This window comes from Falco cherrug, chromosome 3 (assembly GCF_023634085.1).
Source record: "Falco cherrug isolate bFalChe1 chromosome 3, bFalChe1.pri, whole genome shotgun sequence".
NCBI lineage: Eukaryota > Metazoa > Chordata > Aves > Falconiformes > Falconidae > Falco > Falco cherrug.
In genome coordinates, this window is record NC_073699.1 from 67,154,261 (window position 1) to 67,179,236 (window position 24,976).

A 24,976-nucleotide genomic window follows, 5' to 3' on the forward strand; every position below is an offset into this window, starting at 1 on the left:
TACAAGGGAAGTGGGCATCCATACCTCATTAATGGTTGTGGCAATCAACATTGGCATTTATAAACTAAAGCTTTGTAGTTTTAGTTATAAGCTGAATAGTCTTTTAAGAGTTCAGTATGCTTCTTGTGTTGTGCAATGTATATCTCTTTTTGGTCATTTGGTGAATAAATTTGTCATACCCAGCAGCAGAAGTCTCCAGAGGAAACTGCAAGAAGAACTTCCTTTTTAAGCACCTTCCTAGAGAAAGCATTAGTATGTAGTATAAGGGAAAATCACAGGACAAAGATTACAAATACTTACTCATAATAAATGTAACAGGACTGAACTTCCATTTACACTCAGATTAATTATGAGGATTTTAAGATAACTGGAAAAGTTGCATGAATGAGCAACAATGGTGCAGTGTGTACCAAAATTATGAATCATAATTGAAGAGCTGGACTTCTCATCTTCAACTTTAAATAAACTTAAAAATATATTCTAGAAAATGAAGTATATAGAGTGATTTCAGGATGCTTCTTCCATTTTGGGAATTACGAAATAATGGACTTCACAAGTTCATTAATTCATATAATGTATTACTTTTATCTTTAAAAAGATATGTCATACCAAAAAAATATTTTAAAATATTTGTAGAATCTGGTATATATATTTTAAAAGGATGAACACGTTATACAGATGGAGTGCTTGGATGCATTTTCTATCACAGCAATCAAAACTGTGACATTTCCTCTTTGTCCTGTAACAGCAGTGTAAATACTAGGTTTCATATACTTGTCCTTATTATAAGCCTTCGTATATACTTTTACTCTAAGTACTCAATGGTTGATATAACATGACACTACGTAGAATTTGTGGTTTTTGAGGATACTGCACTGATTTGTATGCTCAATAAATGAGGAATGGTGGAGAAACTTACTTTTTCAAACAGGCATTTTATCTGTTCTGTAAAACTTTACTACTGAAAACAATGATGAATTGTGTCTGATTTTGGTGCTACTGGTATTTCACTCCGCACAGCCTGTAGGAAGGTTGTGGCTAGCCTACCTCATACTCTGCATGAAGCAGCAGTCTTCAGATCAGTGCAATTTGAGAAGTGCTGGTGACCTCTGTGGTTGTAGCAACGGGTAAAACTCATGGTTTCTCCTCACTTACATACCAGAACTGCTTGTCTTCATGGAGAGGAGCAGGTGTCTGAATTCTGTTCTAGTGGATGTTACCATTGCACTACAGTGACAAATACTGCCTGTGGTAACTAACAGCAAGGCTTTTCAAAAGAGGCCACACACAGACCTGGGATGTCCTATATAGCTCTGGTTTTATTCTCTCTCCTAAAACGAGTGCCTAATTTACATTTCTGTACTACTTTGCACTAGTAATTAAGGGCAAAGTGTATGTAGTAAAAGCAGAGATAGCAGGGTAAACAAACAATGTGGAGCAGCAAAATAAAATACGCAAAAAAGGGACTCTGCAGAGCTTTTCAGGCAGGCTGTTCAATTGTGGTTGTTTGGTTTGTTTTTTGTGTGGGTTTTTTTTTTTTTTTAAATTTTATTTTATTAATTCTGTATACCCAATGCAAAATGAATGACTTTGTATATTTTTTCCTCCTGTGTCAGAGAGATCCAACTCCCTTTGAAAACCTGAGTACGTTTGCCATTTGTTTGCTGTTTTGCTCACGTCAGCATCAAGGCAGGCAGACAGCGTGGTTATTGGAGCTGAATCCCTTCAGAGTTCATCACTGCTGTCACTGAACAAAGTAGATCTAAATACAGCTGGACCAGAAATAAGCTTCTTTCACCAGAGTAAAAGGAAGAGCGTAGTTAGTGTGAGACTCTTGAAAACTGGAGTGGTCTTGTCTTTTTCGCTTGATCTTGTTTAAAGAAGTCCCTGAGACTGATTTCAAGAGGTTCTTCCACAGCTGAGGATGTGGTATGTCCTGAGTACACCCTTTCCTTCCCAGTCAGGGAGTCTGCAGCTGCCCTGTAAGTAGACCCTTACCAGAATTTGATTTAAATAGATATATTAGTTTGAAATAAATGGCCCTTTTGTGTATTTATGCATTTTTCAGTTGTGGGGCTGTCTCATTAATTCAAGTAATGATCCAGAGCTGTGACTGAATCTATGTTCTCTGTTGCATAACAAAGTGAGGCCAAAGAAGAGGCTGTGAGGAACCATAAACCCCAGCAATGCCCTGACCACCTGCCTGCCTGCAGCCACCAGGCACTTTGCCCTTGCTTCACCTATCCCTCCCTGAAAGTAGCATTGCCCTGCTGATTCAGAGCACTGCAGGAAGCTTTTTTCTGCTAACTTCCCCCTAATAGCATGCCCTATGTATTATTTCTTAGTAAAAAATCTTTTTCTTGTAATAAACAGGAGAAGTAAAAATGTTTCTGTCATATACTGGGGCTGTTAATCAGATTTATCAAGAAGAATGATTTTTAGGACATAACAAAGCATTATTTTGGCAGGTTTGGGGTAATTATATACAGTTTGCATTTTGTGTTAATATACAGTGAAATAGCATAAGAAACTTGTACTAATAAGCACTGGCTTTATGTTTTTAGTGCTTCTTTCTTATATTAATGCCTCTTTAAGGATGGGAAAAACAGAGGCTTGATATTATAGGCTAGTGGCTGATGTTACCAGAGGTGTTTTGCCTTTACTGTTTTCTGGTATACAGTTTGAGCTCTCTAATTTATCTGTGTTTATCTGCCTTTTTTTTTGCACATGCTTTGGGATAGAACGATGTGGTGTCTGAAATTAGAGTTGCTGACTCTTGTAAATGATCATTGCCGGCATCTTTTTTTCTACTCTTATCAAGAAACACGAAGTATGACAAGCGGTGCAGTCTTTGTACCATTTCACGACCCGATCACTAGAGGGCACTGCATACTGACAGTAACTCTTCACTTTCCAATTTGCAAAGCTTTGTCAGCGTACAGTCATTTGAAAATCTGCTCTGATTTCAGACTGGAGACTATTAGCTCTATTTACCTTATCTATAGCAAGATATTTCAGATTAGAATAGGAGAAAGAGTAACAAAACCAACCGCTGAATAATATGAAAAATACACTCTATTATAGTAATGACTACAGATATTAACAACATTAAAAATGTAGTAGTATGCTTTGTTGCAAAGATATCTTTAAAGTATATAATTTTTATTCATAGGATAGCCTAATACACACCGTAACCTCGCAGCTGTATACTTCTGTAATGCTGATACATATATAAAAACTATTTGCTGCTTGCTTGTTCCACTGCTTTCCCGCCCCGGCCAGACACCCCCAAATCCAAACCTCTTAACTGGTTTTAAAAATGAAGTCTCTGGGAAACTTCTTTGGACCTGCTAAAGTGTTTTATAGTCTTACCTGACAGAGGTGGGAATATATGCTTTTACTCACACAGATTTGCTTGCCTATTGTCAAGAAAAATAAGTTCAGAGGACTTTAGCAGCAGACAGATTGCCTAGGGAGTATAAATGCTCTACATTTACCAGGAAAGGATTACAGACAGTACAGATCAGGAATGAAATATTACCAGGTAAAGTAATTCACTATTTATTGACTTTGGCCCACGGGATACCCTCTGAAACCATCCTTACATACTTAGTTTGCCCTAACCTGTAGGATAAGCTCTCCAAATATCTACTGAGGAGGAAGAGATGTTCAGTGTAACTGGATGGTGTGCCCAGTGTCATCTTGCAGCTGCAAAGTTTCAATTAGATAGGGTTGACTTTCGGGGGACTTACATAGCTTCAATTTAAGTAAATTGAATAATTTTAAATAAGTACTTTATCTCACTGGTCATTAGAATTCTTAAAATGTAACACTTCGTAGGAATTGTTAACAAAGGGATACAGATAAATGGAGGACATATCCTCCATCATTAGTCCGATGCTATAATAATGAATTAGCATCCTGGTAATTAAAAAAAAAAGAAAAAAGTCTTTCAGATGCATGAAATTTTAAATGCAGTTTCAATGAGGGTATCTAGAACATTTCTAGAAGTTGAATCACTGAACAGTAGGCAATCTTAGCACTTACACTTTTTTTCTATTGCTATTCATTCTTTTGTAAGTGTAACTTTATTTTGCCCTTGAAAGTCATGAAATGCCATTCTTACCATCAGCTGATGTCTGCTTATTACTAATACCCAAAGAAAAAATTCTGAATGCTGAAAAGTATTTTAATAGTAGTTATAAAATATATTATTCTGATTACTGGAGTTGCTGTTTGTCTTATTACGGTATTTTTCCATTGTGACTTAAAAACAGTGAGTTTATTTTTTTCCTTTTCTTTTCTTTTTCTTATTCTCTTCTTTCCTCTCACACACAAACCCAAGGTTATTTAGGTCTATAGGTAAAGGTTCTATATAACATCTCAAGTTTGTTGTGTTGGTTTGGATCTCATGAGAAACAGCCCATCTTCACAGATTTCACAGAATCATAGAAGTGGTTGAGGTGGGAAGGGACCTCTGGAGGTCATCTGGTCTAACCCCCTGCTCAAGCAGGGTCACCTACAGCTGGTTGTCCAAGGCCATGTCCAGATGGCTTTTGAATATCTCCAGGGTGGGAGACTTCACAACCTCCCTGGGCAACCTGTGCCAGCACTCGGTCACTCTCACAGTGAAAAAGCGTTTTCTGATGTTCAAAGGGAATGTCCTGTGTTTCAGTCCTGTCACTGAGCACCACTGAGAAGAGCCTCGCTCCATTCTCTTTGCACCTTCCCTTCAGGTATTTGTGCACATTGATCAGATTCCCCTGAGCTTTCTCTTCTTCAGGTTGAACACTCTCAGCTCTCTCAGCCTTTCCTCACAGGAGAGGTGACCTGGTACAAATGCTTCCAGAAATACTGCAATGCCAATGTCTCTGCAGCTACTATTTCTTGATCCAGGGCATAGTGGCAAAAACTAGAAAAAGCACTTGCAAACAAGTAAAATCTGAATTTTTCTAAAATTTCTTGACAAAAAAAAAAAGGGGGGGGGGGGGGCGGGGAAGTGCTTGGTTGCATAGAGTCTGGTTGAACCAGGAGAAAATCCATTTATTATTTTACTCTTGATCCCCTGCTAGACCAAGGTAAATGTCATACAAGGTACTGACATTTCAATTTATATTAGACTATGAACTAGTAGAAGAAAACACACTGAACTGTGTCAGAATACAGTCTTCAATCGAATCCTTTGTGTACATATTTTGAAAATGTCTGCCAGACTGTGCATTTTTAGTATACAGTGAGTTATGTCTAAAGAACAGCTCATATGCAACAATAAACTAAGATATGCTATGACTATTTTCCAGATTTGACATGCAAAACTGTCGTGAAGATGATGAAAGTTGTATCTGGCAACACATTAAATCTGTCAAAGACAAATCAACAAATAGTATCATATGACTATTAAAGGTTGAAGCTCACTGTCAGTAAAATTGTAATTTTCATTTGTAACTGTAATTGCACAGTATGTTTCTGAGACCAACTGTGTATCCAGACATGTTTTAAAGGTAATGAACTACTGTTTTGAGCATCCTTGTCCTGTTGCTGCTGTTGTGTTACCCAGACACACCTTTTTGCAGGAAATATAACTGGGACTGGGAGAACCATACAAAACCATACAATTTTCCTAAACTGAATTGTTTTGTTTTTCAGGATTATCATTGATACCAAATGTTATATTTCTTTCAATAATCTTTTCTGGACAAGAGTATATATATATATATATATATATATATATATATATATATACTGTAGACTATGCATTCTGTACCATTTTTGAGAGGCAGGCACAAAATTGTTATTGCCACTCATTACTCTGCTCTGTTGACTTGTATCAAGGGTGAGGCCCAAATTTCATAGGATATTGAAGTGTGGGACCATTACTGCTGTGGATTTTGATGTATTTGTACAGCTTTAAGTGATGGCAGAGACTTCAACTAAACACATCAATAAGCCAGGACCTTTGTGAATAAACCTTTCTTTTCTCTACAGGCAGGGACTAGAGTGCTGCTTTTTCACAATGTTGGGTGCAGGTGCAGTCCACATCAACACACTCAGTTTATTTGGGCTGTGCAGTTGGCTGGTACAGTTGTTCCGCTCTCCTTAAGGACATATATCTATAAAGCACATTGTCAGCTTTTGTTTTAAACAAGAATCTCTAATCCTTTTCTTTGTGAGGAATTATCTTTAACCAGTAAAATGTTGTAAGCCTGGTTACTAGGGTTGAGCTTCTTGCTCTAATGTCATTCTCTCAAATTCAAGGCTTAGTCATGCTCTACAGGACGCTTCAGAGCTCTTTTTGGGACACTGTCAAACTTTCACGGCATCCATAGATGTCGGAAAGGAACATCAGTTAACTTCACTGTTACAGGGAGTTTAAAGTATCTGGCAATAAGCCCACAAGAGTCTTTTTGTTTGCTAGCAGACTAATTTTTGATCGCTTTTAAGCATTACTGCAATCTATTAATGACTTTATATTCTCTCTGTATGTTAAATTAGTAATTTTACTGTCTTTATTTCTCCCATTGTAAAGTGAATGTAAAATCCTGTCTTATGTCCTGGACAGAATATACCAAACAATCACTGTCACAGTAACTTAAGCAACATCATTTCACTTTGTAGTTGGGGCAGCTAAGAAATCATGAGCCATACCTTTGGCTTTGATCTCATGTCCTTTAAAATACATCAGAATTTGCTTCCAGTTCTATGGACAAAAGAGATACAATTATTTGAGATCCATTGCAGGAAATTAAGCATTACAGTTGCACAGACTGAAGAAAATTACTGACTTGATCAGATTCCTGTGTATAATGAAGGATCTGGGATATCTTAAAAAAATCATACTGACATTCATTCCAGAAAGGGGAAGGCAGACCTTTGAATAGCTTTGAACAACTATATTAGCAAAGATGAGGGAAGTGAAAATTTTTCATTGAGGTCAGTCTGCATATGAAAAACGTGCTCTGTTTGTTATGAAACAGGAAAGGTAGATAAAGATACACACATAGCTTTACCTTCATGTCCTTACTTAAAAAAGAGTAACATTTCATGTTATAGAACAGATTATTTTAAAAGTAATTTGGAATAAAATTTTGCTGCGGTGTTACTGCTATGTGCAGCTACTAAATTTGTGTGTGCTTCCATATGCACCCAAAATTCAATGCAATTAAAATAATAGACATGTCAATCAAATTGTTAGTTTGCAAGTCATCGTATTCATACTTGCATTCTTTTCTTTTACAAAGCTATTTTTGAGTTCTATCTATCTCGGTTCCCCCCTTCCATCCTCCCTATATCACTGACTCTTTTAATGCTTTATTGTTTTCACTGGCCCTCTTGTTTTCTTTTGCTATTTTTGGTGTATCATTTTGGGCCCTTCTAATGCTTTCTTTTCAAAATATATCACACACGGCTTTTAATTTAGCACAGGGGAACTACTCGGAAGCCTGATGAAATGCTTGCTAATGCTTAGGATATGGCATACAAATACTGTGAAAGTCCATTTAGTTCTGCAAGACTGTACTTATCAAATTCCCTTTTGTGAAATCTTTTTGAGACATTCAAATGTGTGAAGATATAGTGGTCATGAGGGACAAGGGCCAGGCTAAGGTAGCACAGAATAACACCCTTAGGGTTTTTTTGGAAAATCAAACAGAAATTGAATTGCTCTAACTGTCCTTCATTCTCCTCTGTTTCTCTCCTTCAAGAGTCAAACTGACATTTGAAGCTCGGAAACGGCATCTGGTATTTGGTTACTCATACAGTGTTGCCAGAAAGTCATCCTTTCTTAAAATGAATAAAGCTAAGTTATAGAAACCAGTTCCGTAACTAGTAAATGGCAAACGTAAAAGGGCGTTGCAGATAATGTGGAACCTGAAGATTGTAATCTAAATTGACATGCAATTCCTGAAGTATAGAAATTAAAGCAATATCAATAAGGTCCCTATGTGCATTACATACAGATAATTCAGGTGTGATAAACAAGGAAACATTAGCAAGATAACACTTCTGATGGCAGAAGATGAATGGTGATATTGGCAGCCATTTAAATAGTTGTAAAATGTGCCTATCAAACAGAATTGTTCCGGCCCTGGGATGATTTTACCTGCAAAAGTGGGCAAGTAAATCACATGTGACAGATTCCATTGACTTTGCAGGAAAAGGAAAGACAAGCCTTTTTTATTGCTATTGATGTTTGCTCTTATTGACTAAGTGTTTGCCACAGACTCAAGTACCACTAGACACATAAATACAAGGAGAACCTTGTGTGTGTCCTTTACCTGACTGGGGGAAACAATTTGCAATTTACATCCAAGGGTTCTGCAGTGTTCTTCCAATACACAGAACAGTTTGGTAGGAGTGTGCTAAAAATTGGTTCAAATAATCCTGTCCTACAAAGTCCTTGCTGAGTTCAAAGAGAATGTTTTTCTTTATAGTGCAGAAGAAAACATTTGACACTCTGTCACTGTGATTTCACTGCCTGAATTATCTCTGGACTTTGCCAAGTCACAGCCTGGCTTAGTTTGCTAATGTTATATTTTACGAAGATGCTAAGGCATAGGGTCACCTTAGAAAAGACTGATGCAGGAATTCCCTTTCTCATATCTTTTTTTGGGGGGAAAAACAACCCTAATAAAAAGTGTGCAACAGGAGAAGAAAATGGAAAAAAAGTAACGGCCTGGGTGATTAAGAAGAATCTTTCTGAATGATCAAGACACAAGTTAAAATCCATTAAGGTAATATAACTCTCAGATGTCATATCCCTCTCTAGAAACCACAGAGGAACTCATGGTTGCACAAGAGATAACTGGCTTCAGCTGTTACATCTAATGAAGTCACTAGTTTAGCTCTGGAGGTAGAAATCTATGATTTGTTACTAGGGGTTCCCTGTCCAGACATGTCAGGAGGGTTGTTACAATGGGACCAATTGGGGATTGACTAATTAAATAGAGAAGAATAAACAGAGAAGGTAGGCTTTTGGCCAGGATGACAGCTGAAGATCTGGGAATAGAAAGTATGTGTGTTTTTGAAATTAATAGACAACTTTATTAGTCATTATTTTACACAGGTGTCAGCTTCGCCAGTCTTTACAAGCATAAACACTTCCTGTGCTATATGTAGTAAAGCGGTTATCATATATCACATATATATAGGTAGATAGATATAATACAGGAATGCACACATAATTTACATAGAAAGGTAAATTTTGGACTTTTTTGTGATTTATTCACTGTCAAAGATTAAGCACTTGAAAGAAATGAAAACTGAAAGGAAATTCTAAGTCTACTTTCATTGCTGTTGAAATACGGTATGCTTTATGATGGCATACAGTGAATCGTTACAAAGCATAATGTAAGTCAAGGTTTGCTAGCACTGTTAGGCACACAATACATGTCTTTTGGGTAAATAAAAATAAATGTAACATAAACCCATCTACAGCAGTGCAATGAATGTGAGTAGGTGATTCCCCTGCCCGCCCCCCCCCCTTTTTTTTTTAAACACTCGCTGTTGGTCTAACAAAAATAATGCTATAGCAAGAATAACTATTCCAGTCTAACCCAGTAAAACCATGAGTCACTGTGAGAAAAAGAACATGCAGGCTTAGGGTTGAGTTACCTGGGCTAAAGTGGTCTTGTCTTCTACAGAGGCACCAGGCAAGCAAACCTTTGCTCTTAAAAAGAGAATGGGTAAATTTCAGAGTGAAGGTGATTTTGCTGCTGCAAGAATTACAAAGACAAACCTTGAAATATGGATCTGTATCTATTCCTGCAAGGTGACACTTCATTGACTTCACTTGATACTTGCTTTACTGAGAGTTGGTCCAATAGATTTTAATACAGACTGTAACAGAGCAAAAATTGCTTTCTGTAAAGCTGACGATATAACATTTTAAACAGGTAAGATGAATTGAAACACTTCCTCCCCCCCTCCCTCCCTCTCTTTCTTTTTGCCTGAAAATGCTTAAATGACACTGGTCTTTGCCATATTTGATCAGCTCATAGCTGCAAGTTAAGTGGCTATTCTTAAGTCACTTTTATTTTTGTCAACCTGTTTGCTTGCCTATTGCTGGTAGGAGAGCTTTCCAGTCATGCCATTCTGATCTGAAGAAAATCTGTGAAAGCCATAAATAAGAGATGGCTCAAATCACCTTGTAGCTAGTGTTTGTCCCAGATAGAACCGTCTCTGAGGTATTTGTCATTATAACTAGAAAAGGTTTATGGCTTGAAGGGCAAAGGTCAGAGACCGTATACACTTCTGCATTGCACATAACCATCATTTACAATCGCACTGGAGTGTGAAATGGTGGTCAGATTTTGTTGGCTTTGTTTTACTTGGCCTCTTCTCATTTAATAAAGTTTATGTACCAATACAAAGACTGCAATGAAACTTTCAGATTCTCTTTTAAGTGATGGGTCACTATGCTGTTCTGCAAAGGTGGAATGCTCAATGATTTGCACTGTTCTGTCTTGGGGTGGGGGTGGAGTGGGGGGTGGGGGGTAGGGGGTGGGGGTGGGGTGGCAGGGGACTGGAATAATCAGAATTCTAAGTTGTTAGACTGAGTTTTTGTGAGCCTCCAGGTATGTCAATATTTCAAATTTAACACACAGTTCCCAAAGAAATAGCTGTTAAATGTTCACCTGATAAAGTCAAAGAGAAGGAGATACTGATTGAGCAAATGAGTTAGAGCAGCCTGGGGTTTAGGATTTCAGTGCTGCTATTCTGTGAGCTGTTTAAGCTAATGATGTTTGTGCAGGTAATTCTGGGTTTGACTCAGTATTCACTGAAGACAGTAGGAGCCCTTCTGTCAACTTTAGCGGCATTTCAGATAGGCTTATAACTGAGACAGGGGAAAATGCCAGCTGGGAGAAATACTCTCACCAGATGTCTTCATTGCTTACATGTGTGTCTGTTTATGTATGTAGAAGTATGAAAAAAATATCTGTCTTTATTGCTTGTAAGGAATCAGTTGCCTGATCCCCCAAAGTATATGCATTATTCTTTCTTGCCCCAACTTGCTTTTTTGGTGTATGGGATTTTCACTAATTGGAGCAACAGCAAGTCTTAACACACTGAAACCAAATACATACCTGCTTCTTTGGAATGTTTTCAGCATCATAGCAGTGAGGACTTATGGCTATACATACTTGACATTTCATAAAGGGGTTGCTTGGACCATTCCATTCTCACATAGGTTAATTAGGAGTCTGAATATATATGTAGAGATGACAGTTCCTACAAGTAGAAGACTTGTAACTGTGCAGTACCTATTGCTTGGTAACCGAAAAAACTTAACATAAATATTTGCATTTTAGCCCTTAGCCAGTACTTGAATTTTACAGCCTTGCTTGTCACACCAGCAGAGCCATGGACTGAAATTAGCATAACCTTGAAAGCTCCAGCTGGGCTTGTAACAGAGATTTACAAATGCCATTTGAGTAAGCAGTGGCTAGAATCCCACCAAAGTTTTTCTAAAAAACCAAAAACCTTAAATCCAACCCCCTTCCACAGTAACTCAGAAGGTACATAGTGAGATGACCTAAAAACTCCCTTGAGACGTGTGTTGAAAAGGAAAATTTTGTATTCTGAACAGGGTGGATACAGCTCCAACAAATATTCTATGGGAGAAAACAAACTAATTAGGAATTTTGTAGTAAGGAGCTACAGTACCTGGCAGACCCCTGGTATTGAACTGCATAATGCTTTGCCACATAGATCTTCCCCCTAATTGTGATGATTTATTTTTATCCAAGAACAGTCAAACCTCATTGTTATGCTGCCTGCTCAGCACTGCCTTTGCCTGGAGACTGCTATGGCTTAAACCTCAAGTATGTTAAACAAGAAATTGTAAATAGTGGCATGGAGCCTTGGAAGAACTAATGGGAGTGTAAAAGAAGCATTATAGTTTAAAAGTGGAAACTGTAGACGTGAGCACAGGTAACCTCTGGAACAGAAAGGTGTGTGGGAGAATGGAGTCCGTGGGGTCAGTTTGTTACTCTTTAACAATGTAATGATGAAACCCAGAAAATCATGTCCACTTGAAAATATTTGGAAAGTTCTTTATTCCCTGAATACCTCATACTCCCTTTTAGTGACAGAAAATTTTTTTTTCCTACAAGACAAAAAAGCCTTCCTCCAGCCTCTCCCCAAAGCCCCAAAGAATAGAGCAAAACCTCCTGGTAAGTCCTACAGAGCCCTCACAGGCTTTGTATGTGCCTTGACATTGCAAAAAGGTCAGCTAGTTATGCCTTCTGTGGAATTCAGCTCAATTAGTGCATGCAGGTTTGTTGATGGTCTATCAATTTTTTTGTCATTGCAACAGCTTCACAATCAAAAAGATTACACAGAGGATGTCCTGTAAAACCGTTGTTATAATCCAACCTGGAATTTCATCTCGTCTGGAGTGAGAAAGGATGACTAAATGTTTATTCATGAGGAACGATGCCAATGCAGGTTGTGCAAAATTACACAGCTGCTTTTGGGTGTTGCTGATAGCTGTTATGTGCTAGGTACTTTAGGACTAATCAAACTTCACACGTACTTCATATTTCATAGCTGTCTCAAGCTGTCTCAAGACTAGCTAATGGAACTGGAGGTTAATTCTGTGGCATTCTGTGAGAGCCGTCCCACACCCAAGAAGGGTCCTTCAGGCAGACAGGCTCCCGCTCCGGCTGTTACTTTGCCCTCAGTGTACGACACAGTGCAGCAGAAAAAGGCAGGCTGATTCTTGATACTGTCCTGACTCTTTAGGTGGCTACAGAGAAGACCATTGTCACTTCTCCCCTGTCCTGCCTTATTCATTTGTAGCTTGGATTTAAGGAAAGATGAGTTCATGACAAGTGGAAAAGTTAACCTGAGATCGTGATGCCATAAAATTGCCTATGAAGCTATAGCTTTCCATTGTAGCAAGATTGCGGCTACGAGATAAAACTGTTAGGCATAAACTGTGATCTCTTATATGTAAAGGCTGACTCAAAATTATCCTGTGAATGTAATGAATGTAATAGATGTAATAAAATACAAATATATTTTACAGAGTATTTCAGACTGCAGAAATGAGCAGTTCTTAGTTTATCATTGATTAACACAAAAATGAGCCTCAGTAACACTGAAATGGGAAATAACCCTGTGACATAAGTATATAAGACCCAAATGTGCTCAAATACAACATTAAAGTTGGGGATAGTTAAACAGAAGGTAAAACAAAGATAGTAAATACAAAACAAACTCTTAACCTACACAAGAGGAGCCAGAGGCAGTGGTAAGAGGAAAAACAACACACACAAAAAAGTGGCCACAATGCTAAGTAAGAATGTGCTTGAGAGACTGAAAATGGTACTTGAAGATAAAGAGAGAAGAATTAAAAAGAGTAATATTAATGCATCAAGGGAAAAACATAGGTAATCTGTGGTCAAAATGAAGTTTAGAAAAGTTTTAAACACCAGATAAGAAGAGGGCTGTTGAGGCTAGGCAATGGAACAGGAATCGAAGGTGAAGACTGATGCCAGGGTTTCACATGAGTTTAGTACTGTAGTTAGACATTTTTTAATTATGTCAGGTACAAAAAATTGTGAGGCAACAAATAATAAATGACCAGCATTGTTTATTCATAGAGGACAAAGCCAATGGAAAGAAGAAAATATTAATATAATTTTTCAGTTCAAGATTCCCAGTAGAGTATGTAGAATGGATTCTAAAGGCAAACAAATCTCTTTCATTGCAATTGGAATTTACCATAGACAATAATAGTTATAAAAGAGAAGTAATATAAAATCCTGAGTAGAAGTCATACAAACTCATGCTCCAGGTGATAAAGCAATCTGTAATTCCAGTTTTTACTGCAAAGTAGGGATTATTTTATCAGTATTTATTTTGTAATAGTCCCATGTACAAACTTCTGAACAGACATTTGAGGTCTTTGTCCAAATCTTATTATCTCAGGATTTGTGATATATCTCTGAAACAGTGTTTCTGAAGCTTTCTGGAATGAAGCGTGATTCTGCTATATCTTCTCCCTACCTCCTCTCACTGGATGCCATTCCCTGATCTCCTCTCCAATTTCAACTTTTACCCCTCTCTCCCTCCTGGAGTTCTGCTGCTTCCATCTTGCTTACCTTTATCCAGAAGCAAAAGCCCAAAAAGATTAAGTAAAACACACAAAAAATTTGCACCCTACATGGCTATATATGTCTCATCTGAAATCTACTCCCCAGCATCCTTTACCAACCTGTGTAGTGGCATCGCCCAGAAGTTTTATTCAGTAGACAATATCATTGACTGATTTAAACTGGAAGCTGAACAAATTGTGAGAAACTAATCTTTAAACCTGTATATTTATCACCATCCTGTCCAGAACTGAAGGTGAGAAAATGATTGGAAAAATATTTGAGAGAAGGTTTTTTTAGAAGTTTTTCAGAAGTTTTAGAAGCTTCTAAAAATTAAAAAGGAAATTTTCATTATTTACATAGATATCCATCTGAAAACAGCAGTAGCTGGTGGAGTTGATGGAAGCTTGGGATCAAGTCCCGAGTATCATATGGTAAATATAGCATTTGATTCCACTATAGGAATCAGCATTTCAGAAAACAGGAACTGCTCAATATGCAAGTTTTTTGGATCCTGCTGCAGAGGGTACAAACAACAAAGAATTAGATTTTTCACCTGCAGACTCCTTCCTGATGAATAGGAAGCGCTTACATATGAACCACTGTTGAAATGTGTTTTGCAAATGATTCCCTTGATAACAATGATTTGAGAGCTGGTAAAAATTATTAGATAATAAATCAAAATAACATCTGCTACACAGAAAGTCAGATAATCAATAGAAGCTCAGACAAACAGACATCAGCCAGACATCCAGAGTAGAAGATAGATCCCACCTATTTCAAAATTGTACCTTGCCCTCTTCATTTGAGTTCATTCCACTTAGTGGCATTCCACAAATGTCAGCTGTGCCTAAAAATAGAGTTTGAATGTTCATGGAGTCATTAATTGTGTAGTAGACATCATCAATTACTGATTATTCTCAGGCACAGAAGAGGAAGAATTTCTTCACTGTAGATGTTCTACAAATTCTGATTTCAAAGGACCAAAGCATCTTTTGTGCTGTTCTTAATGAAATAGTACCCATTTTACCTGGAACAATAAACGAATCGTTCACAATAATTCATTTATTATCAAAACCACCAAAGCACTCTAGTATTTGGAGATTTTTTCTGGAATAAGGGGTGTGAAAAATTCACAATTTTACTGCCATAGCTTTATTGCTCCAGAACAAACTTTACAAAAGAAAGAAAGAAAGAATAGCTTTAAATAACACATATGATGCAATTTGAAAACTAAAACTTCACCGAGAAAGAAGTCTGTAAGACAGGGTTTTATATAAGTTTTAGAAACTTGTTCAAGTTCCTAATTTAACTGTAGCCTTTCTTCAGCAGTGAAATCAAGTTCAAAGAGGACCTTAGAAACCTAGCTCAATTTTCTTCTCAGCAAAACCTGGAGGAGGTTGAAGAAACATTTTTCTTTAGTCAGATCTTTAGGAACAAATCACAGTGTAATGGAAAGACGTTTAACAGGGAAGAGCATTCACTAAAACTTTACACATACCTTAAATATAATAAAAAGAATAAGGTTTTAACAGGAACCTGACATATTTTGCACCTCAGAAGGGATGACAACAACAGACAGCAGACCAGTTTTGAAGGTACCATAAAACAAAGATTTTCAAAGTGATCTAGGTATTTTAGACTCAGTTCTGTCAGAAAGCCCATCCATCCACCTCTATGCCTCTTTTTACAGATCTGTGAGTCCTAGAAATTGATCAAATTTCTCAGGAAAAAAAATGCTGCTCATTATCTTTTTCTCCTTTATTACAATTTATTTTGGTTTTGGTTATCTTTTTCTCCTTTCCCTTAGAGTACCTTCTCCTTATCAGTTACAAGATAAAATGTGAGCAAGTAGGTCTAGCAAACATAAATATATTTTAGAATTGTCAAACAGCCTCCTTGTTACCTTTTAATTTACTCTTCAGCACCACCTTTTTGATATATTTTTATTACTAAACTATTGACTTAACTGACTAAACTTAAATTGTTGGTAAGTTACTATTTAGTTTATATGTAAAGTATGCTCACTTCTTAATGGTTCCTTTATTTCTCTTCCAATTTTCAGTTGCTTAATGAAATACTGTTTTGGCTATTTGTTCTTTAGATTTCCATTCAGCCTCTGCAATTGCTCTATTACTTACACACAGTATAGTGTTTCTACTGTTCTCATTTTTGGTAGGATATGTGAACATGTACTTGCTTCAAGAAAATTAGGAGGGCTATTGTGTTTCAAACGCATGAATGTTTTAACTGTTTCAAACAAAAAAAGGGGATTTTTTTTTCCCCCTTCATAACTTCTGCTATTATCAGTGAAGTTTAAAGAAGTAAATTTATACTGTGGAAAACAGAAGTTCTTACTTGTGTGGGCATACTTGTTGGAATGAATTCCTGCATAGTTCTCACCAGGAATGATCAGACCTCAATGGCACTATCAGAATGGCAGTAGCCGAGCCAGTTGACTGTCAATGACCAGATGCCAACTCTTCTCAGCTGACAGCTGAAAGAAGAACTAACAGGTAGAAAGCCATGTGCAACTAACTTGAAATGGAGGTCTGATGTGCCAAACAAGATATTGAAAACTGGCCACTGAACAGAGGTGAAAAATCTGGAATACAGAGAAACAAATAATGCTGCTAACATACAAGGCTTGTTTTTCTATGGTAAATTATAGCTCTTAAAGGTTTCTAGCTGATTAACAGTTGCTAGTGAGTTCTGGAAAGATGTCCAGTAATGCTGCAAACACCATTCATTGATTACTTGCCTGGGAAGCATATTTCTTTTTTGCTTCTTCTTAGTGATAGCCTGCTTGCTGGGAGGGATCTATTTTTGATTTTTTAAACCAATCCCTTGTATAGTTCTCACCATATCCAGTAGCATTGCAACCATACTCCTTGTCTCAGAGAAATAGGGTTGAGGGTAGGACTGGTATCCTGGAGGTAAGACAGACAGCCATCTCAGAAAGATTATATCAAATATTAGTTTCTTCAGTTCTTGAGGTCTCAAAGAATATCAGCTCTCTAGCAAGGGAAGATTCTTAGACATTCATACAGAATATCAACCAAATATTTGAGAATTGCTAAATGATTTTAGTGAAAGGAATTTGATGTGACTTTGAGGTTTGCCATCAGACTACAGAGACACTTTCATATCAGGCAGAGGCTGCAGAACCTCCTGTGTATAGCTTGAGGGACACCAGCTGTGCCCTACATAGAACTCATGTCACCAGGCTACTCGGGGACACTGTAATGTGCTCACAAATGGCTGTATTTGTGGAGCTAGTGAAAATCTTCTACAGATCGACTCACTGCTGAAGATGCCCAGAATTTATTTAGTATCACAGAAGCTCAGCACTTCCCATGTCAGCTGACACAGTAACTTTCAGAGCCTGGTCTGGCTCACTTTGAGGGAAGCATCAGCATGTCTGAACCCCGCTTGCTATTGACTAAGCAGTGGAGCAGTCAGCTGACCACCATCAGCTGCTCCCGAGACATACTGAAGAATGCAAATGTCACCTCTGTGGGTGTCGGCACTTCGTAAGACCCCCTCTCATCAACAGAGTCGAGATAACTGCCACTGTATATGACAGCACATCAGAGCTTTTCTGGTCTAAACCGGCACGAGTCCTGCCACCCGACCAGACAAAACTCCATCTGTTGTTCAAGCAAGCAGAGGGTGCTGTGTTTAGCAATGAAAAGACAGCAGAAATCCTTACACAAACAGTGTACGCTGTACTTTGTGATCCTTCCAAAAGGTCACCCGCCACCTCCAATGGTAGCCTTTGCTTGTGATTCTCTGCACACTGCCCATTATCTGGTTTTGGCTCCACCTAATTTTCAGACTCTTTCTAGCGGTATACTTGTCAGCATTGTCTGCGTGCATCTGAGGGGAAGGGGCAGATGAAGAGGGGAAGCACCCAGGGAAAAGGCCATTGGTTTGCAGAAGTCTAATATCCTCAGGACGATCACTGGGGGAACTGGATAAACTAAAAGCATTTCCCAGCCAGCATTCACCTGGAGGGGCTGCCCATGCCTGCCCCGCTCCTGCTGCTCCTCACACTCTACTTTTGCAAGCAGTGGGCAGCCCTGAGATGCGTTTCTCTGTGGAGGTCTGTCGAAAGGACTCATTCTTTCCAGTGCGGTGGCATGTTGTTTATTTATGGTGCTGCTGCTGCAGCAGGCATGGGGCCTCTGCAAAAGAACACATGGCTTTCTTAAGATAATAAAACAGCCAGAAGGCTTTCTGTGTGTTTGCGTCACAAAAGGCTCTTCAGAGAGAAACAGTTTTAGTGTCTGAAGAATGAAGTGCTATTTCAGAATTGGGAGGCTGAAGGTTTTTTTAACTCTACAATTGAATGATTTGTCCATATTTTTTTATGTAATAAAAAGAGCAGCACAATATGCCTTCTTGCTTGCTTACAGACCATTTAAAATTTTTAATACTTAAAACAAAAAGGTTGCATGGAGCTCATTGCTACACTGACATGAACACAGAAATATTTTTTTCACTTATCTGGGGACTGAAAGGGGTGATAGAAAAAACTTTCCAAAGGAGTGTGAGAAGGAGGATGAACTGGGGGGTTGATAGTTAAGATCTAGCTTAAGGGTGGGCTGCAGTTTCAGACACCAGATTACTGTGGCATGGTTTTACCTCCTACTTTACTTCAGTTTAAAGGTCTTTATGATCTTATTCCTAAATCTGAGAAATTAATTTCAAATACTGCTTTTTAAAAAACAAATTACTTTGGTCCAAACCTCATTAGACTTCCTTTTGTAGCAGCCAGCTGAGATTCCTGATTTTTTATAGAAAAAGAGATGAAAACATTTGTATTATAATATTGCACAATCTTTTTATTCAGATATTTAGGAGTGACTGTGCAGCAAAATCATAGAGGAAGCAAGTCAATTGTTGAACAGACAGCAGAGAATTTCCCACAGAAGAGAAATTATACATTTTTAGAACTAAATTTTATTTTGAATGACCTGAAGGCACAATCAAAAATCTCTTTTGAGGAGCAAAACTACTTCCTGAAGCTGTGTTTAGAAACATTGAATTTTTACTGAAATATAATACAAAAGTTTAAACAATACTCTGTTCTGATGAAGACATTGCAAATCCTTATAAAAAACCCATGAAGTAGAGACATTATTTTTCAACATTAAACTGTTCTATTAATTTTAACAGTTAATACTAATAATTGTTTATTGTTAATTATTGGTATTTACTAATTACAAGTAAACAAATTTCCACATTGAATGCTCATGAATGTTGGACAGTTTTCTGTGCAAACATGGGCCACTGGAGCTTACCCATTTTGCACAGTCTAACATTTCCAGTTTCTAAATCAATTCACATGGCAGGTCAGAGAGGCTCAGATACGTTTTGGTAAAGAGGGTGATTGTTGTTCCTTATCAGCATCCTGGTTTTAAGGCTTGTTGTATGCTGTGAACAAAATACTTTTGTTTCCATTTACAGAGTTAGACGTTTAGAGTAAGAGTTTACTGCTAAAACCCCAAGTTTATATGAAGACATATGTTTTGCAATAATGCAGCAAAGGTACAAAAATAGATTAAAAAAGCAGTATATATTATTACAGTGATACTTAAGTATGACGATTTTCCTTACCTACACTAACCTCTTAGCTTCTAAGGTACAGTATCAAGACCCCACACCCTGCATCATTGGTAGCCAGCTTTAGAGAAGAGTACTTTTCCCCTCCAGCTGCCTAGTCACACAGTGCAGATGCCTAGAGAGCTTCCATCCTCTCAAGGAGGATTAACCCCTTCTTTTCTTTGTCTTTCTGTTTATATGACTCAGATTTGTTATGATTTGATGCTAGGGCGTCACACGATTTTGTGAGGTATTATATTACGTCTCCCTTCCATGAATATTAATATTACTATTACTATCAGGTACCTCAATGAGTTAATTACTGGTTGCAGACTGCTTTCTACTGATCAATGTCTGCCTAAAGTGCGTAACTTTGTCAGTTGTCTGTGAAGAACAATATTAATGTACTACTTCATTACAAAATGTGTGCTTTTTCTCCAAATACATACTTTTCTAGTTTATTTGTATTTCTTAATCACGATGTATCTGAGACATTTTTGTTTCAATTATTTTCAAAAGGATTTTGTTCTAGAGATTTATCAGTTTATACCATTTACAATTAGAAATTCAGAGGAAGTGCTGTTTGTGAAGTCAACGGCCATGAATTTGATCAGTTTATTTTATGCATAAAACTGGGGACTGAATTTTGAATAAGCTTCCTGGTGAAACTATCACAATACCTAGAAGGGCATAAGCCACTTTTATTTTTCCAAAATAAGCTCATATTTTTAACAAACCTCCATATTATTAAAACATCAAGTAATGTGGAATAGGAAAAGACTAAGAAAAAAAAAGGTATTTTAATGTTAAAAACATTATTATAACTATTCCAGATCATGAACTGGAGGGAGAAAGGCAGTTCTTTTTGAATGTAGCGCTAAGGAAGAGATACTGTATTGATAATGCAGGTGAATGGAGTCCAGTGCTATATGGGGAATGATTGTCCAAGTCTCTGCAGCTTCCTCTGAACTATGTTTGTCACCTCAGGCTGTGAAGTTTTATCTTTGAATAGTTTATTCACTTTGACACCTATTCAGCTTATGGAGTACCTGGGGCAACCATGAGGCAGAACTGGTCAAATTATTTCCAGTGAGTAATACTGGATATGAATTTTCTCTGCTTTGTGAAGCAGTCCTGCTTCCCTTTATGGAAAAGTTCTTTAAATGGTAACATGACGTGCATTTGAGGCACCCTGTTCCTCTCTGTTTCTGTTATATAGCATATAGATTTTATATGTGAACAATGCAAAAGGTTGTTATATTCTCTTATATTCTACAAAATCCTGTTCTAGTTCATCACCAGCATATCTGCTTGTAAGGAACTGATATATTGATAATTGCCTTAAATGTTGCTTAATGCACAAATTCAATGGAGCCGGTGCAAAGCTGTTCTACTCAAATTGGAGAGGAACAAAAGCAAGGTGTAGCTGCCAAGTGAGCCACTGTTGCTTAACTTGGTAACCACGAGGTTGTACAGGATGGAATGGCTTTAGGTCTCGTGAAGGCAAGATCTAGCTAGCGCTTCCTCATACTAAATTCTGTCATACCATAAGGCTCATGTGCACTCATGTGCACACCAGGAGTTGCCTAAAACCCCTCACGACACCTGATGGGGACCCCCTGCAACCACTGCTCACACATTGAGCTTGCAGTCACAGACTACACCCCGCCTCACTTTGTATGTGAATGAGGTGTTCTCTCCAGAGCATCAAACTTGAATCGATGAAAGCTCGGGTGGGACCTCCACCACCAAGACACCCAGGGTGCAGAGGACCAACAGGATCCATGATAGGTGATACCTCTTCTCTTTCTCTCTCTCCTCTTCTCTTCTATTCTCCTCTCTTTTTATTGAATAGTGACCAGATCTAAGTAACAACATGTGGCACGGGACTTGCTTATTTAGTTAAAGTAATGGTTATTGAGCTATTGTATCTAACCACACCTTGTATTTTCTATTCATAAATCATAAAACTGGTTGGTTGGTGTTTTCTCACCTTAATTCAGTCCAGGGGAATCATGAACTTGGTCGTTCTAAATAACTCCTTTTGGGTCACGACACTGCTTCATTGCTTCCGTTGTACAAAAAATTTCCACAAGGCAATATTATACACTACTGGTATGTGTTCACAAAAGCACGGAAAAACAATTTCCCAAACAAGCTTTTTATTGTACAGCTGGTCACCTAAGGCATATGAAAATGGTTTTTTTTCCTGAAGAGGATCATTAAAAAGTTTAATGAAGAGAACTATGAACTACTGTTAGAACTATAATGATTGATATATAATCAAAAGAAATAGCAAAAGAAATAGGTCAAAAAGTTTCCAGCTACATATATGTTTAGAAATTTTAGAATATTTGAAATGGACAGAATGGCTGTCTTATGAATCCTGGTGAACTGAGTTTATGTCTTACCACATTATTTCTATGTCATAATTTTCAGATTGTTTTTTCACCTCTATCAATAACATTAACAAATTTGGTAGTCTCCTTGATCTGGGAAATGGAGTAGTAACTCATTTTACTAAAAGCATAAAAGTATTGGAAAGATACTATATAAAACCTATACAAGGACAAGGAGGAAGTCATCATCCTTGTCACAGGTCTAATGGAAAGGTGTGCTCCTCCCTATCCTTTTGCATCTTTAAAATATTTTCTCATTAAATTTTGCATTTTTTACTTGAACTGCTGGTAGCTGAACTGCTGCAAAAATACCTGAAACGATCCAAGCTTTGATCTCTGTGGTCTGGCTGTCAGTGTCTAAAGGACTGCCTGGTAATTGCAAAGGCAGACTTGAAAGAAAAAGGCATTGCAGTCTTAAGCTGAAGCACAACAGTTTTCTAATACTGATTTAGAAGATATGTTGTGCATCGTAAGTTGTATTCCGTTCCTTTCACCTCTCAGAAACATTATGAAATCCTGTTTACTTTATTTATAAATTGTGTTTTCAGTCTTTGAAACCAGTTCCCAGAGAGGATGAGCTCTTCGACTAGCTGCAAGGCAAAGAGATTTTAAGGAGACAACTGCAAAATTGTGAATATAGTAGACTTTTAAGGAAAGTTGTCTGGATTTTAGGGTAACCGGAGACACTATAAAATATTTTCCAGACAAGCGTTACAAAAGCTGTAGAAATCTATAGAAGCCTCAGTTTCTCTAGTAGCAAAGCTCTGCACCAACTCTCTGAATAAAAAACCTCTTTACCAACATTTGACTCATGCTGTGCGATACTAAAAACTAGGCTTTTAAAGTTAAGTTTAAAGAATTCCTAGAAGTGACCTATAGTTTATTTTTTTAAGTTATGCAAAATTCTCAGATAATTTCTATCACTGATTTATTGCAATAAGATATAAAGGAAGTAAAATATAGGAATAAGGGGCTTATAGAGAATTTACACCCTTTATTTGTAAAACTGACATGAATTGAACAAAATTTAATCCAGCAAGCCAAATCTGTCTATAGCACCCACTAACTTCTTCATATGTTTTACTGTTGCAGAGAACAATAGTCTGTGGCTGTGAAAGCAAAAAACCAGCTCTGTTAACTCATTAGCAGGTCTAGGTAACATGCTTATAATATGATCAGTCTACATTAGTACTCCCTGGAAGTAAATCAGAAAGAGTACTCTCTGTAGTACACCAGATATTAGTTGGCAGAGAAAAAGGTGTTTGGGTTTTAAGATAAACATCTTTATAGCATATCTAACAGAGTCTGTGTCTTAAAGAAGTAGGAGTTGAAGAAATCAAGAGGAATGCTTCTCCACTCTTTAAAACTCATTGCACTGGGTACAGCTTTTCTTCTTGATAGAGTAGTAAGAGTATTTCTTCCAGTTTCAATGTACTTCAACATGCATTGAAACCTAGGGGAGCTCCTTCATCATCCCTCTTTCTCTCTACATCTTTCCCATATCTGCAGGTGAAAATTTTGTGTATAATATACTCATTTCCTGCTGGTTGTTATGGGCAGTCATATAATTTTTTTCTATATTAAATAACTATACTGAAGTGTGGCTTTTTCCTGAAGCACCAGCTCTGGGTAATTACACATTAAGATTCATCTGATAATTCCCAGGTTGGCAGTCAGCATGGAAAGTAATGCATCCTCAGTATAATGACAGTTGGTCTTTTTTATTTTTGTCAGCAGATGTAATTTCTCTTGCTAAAAATCTATGATCAGGCAATGGGATTCCTTATTTTCAGTTTTGTCCTGGTTTCAGCTGGGATAGAGTTAATCTTCTTAGTAGCTGGTACAGTGCTGTGTTTTGGATTTAGTATGAGGATAATGTTAATAATGCTGTATGTCAAGGACTTTTTAAGTTTCCCATGCTCTGTCAGTGAGCAGGGGCCAGGAGGGAGCACGGTCAGGACAGCTAACCTGAACTAGCCAAAGGAATATTCCATACCATAGAACGTCATGCTCAGTATATAAACTCAGGGGGTTGGCTGGGAGGTGCTGATCACTGCTCAGGGACTGGATGGGCATTGGTCAGCGTGTAGTGAGCAACTGCATTGCAAATCACTTGTTTGTCTTGAGTTTGACTCCTTTTTTTTTGTTTGTTTGTTTTTGTTATCTCTCTTTTCATTATAATTATTATTAGTATTATACTTTATTTCAATTATTAAACTGTTTTTACCTTAACCCACAGGTTATACCTTTTTTCAGTTCTCCTCCCTATCCCACCGTGGGCAGGGAGAGGTGAGCGAGTGGCTGTGTGGTACTTAGTTGCTGGCTGGGGTCAAACTATGACAGTTCATGACCCCAACATGGGGCACAATGGGTTGAGATAATGACAAATCAGGCTGGAACGCATTAGAGCAAATTTGTTATAAGCATTCATTATATTAGTTTAGTAGTCACTCGTCACAATGTTGATTTATTTGCTCTCAGAGTTGGCGTGCTTGTTCTTAAAGTTGTTTCAGGTAACACCTTACTTGCAGTATATGCTCCCTGTTGTGCTGTTTATCAGCCATGGGAGAAGGGCTGAAATTATTGTGTTGTACTTTGTAACACTGGCTTATTATATGATAGAATTGTTACTCATGAGACTAATCTGGTATTTGTACTCAGGCTTGCCTTCGGGACTCACCTATTAGTAATTACACCTTTAACCTTTTCTCCTTGGAGAGCCAGCTTACGGAGGACATATCTTCCCAAATCTTCCCCTTCCTCACCAGGCTAATTACAGTAAAGTTTGAGAATTTTGAAAATTGTACATGTCCTTGGGATGTTAAAACCAGCATGTTGTTGAATAAGCTCTAGATCTTCTTTAAACAACTATTT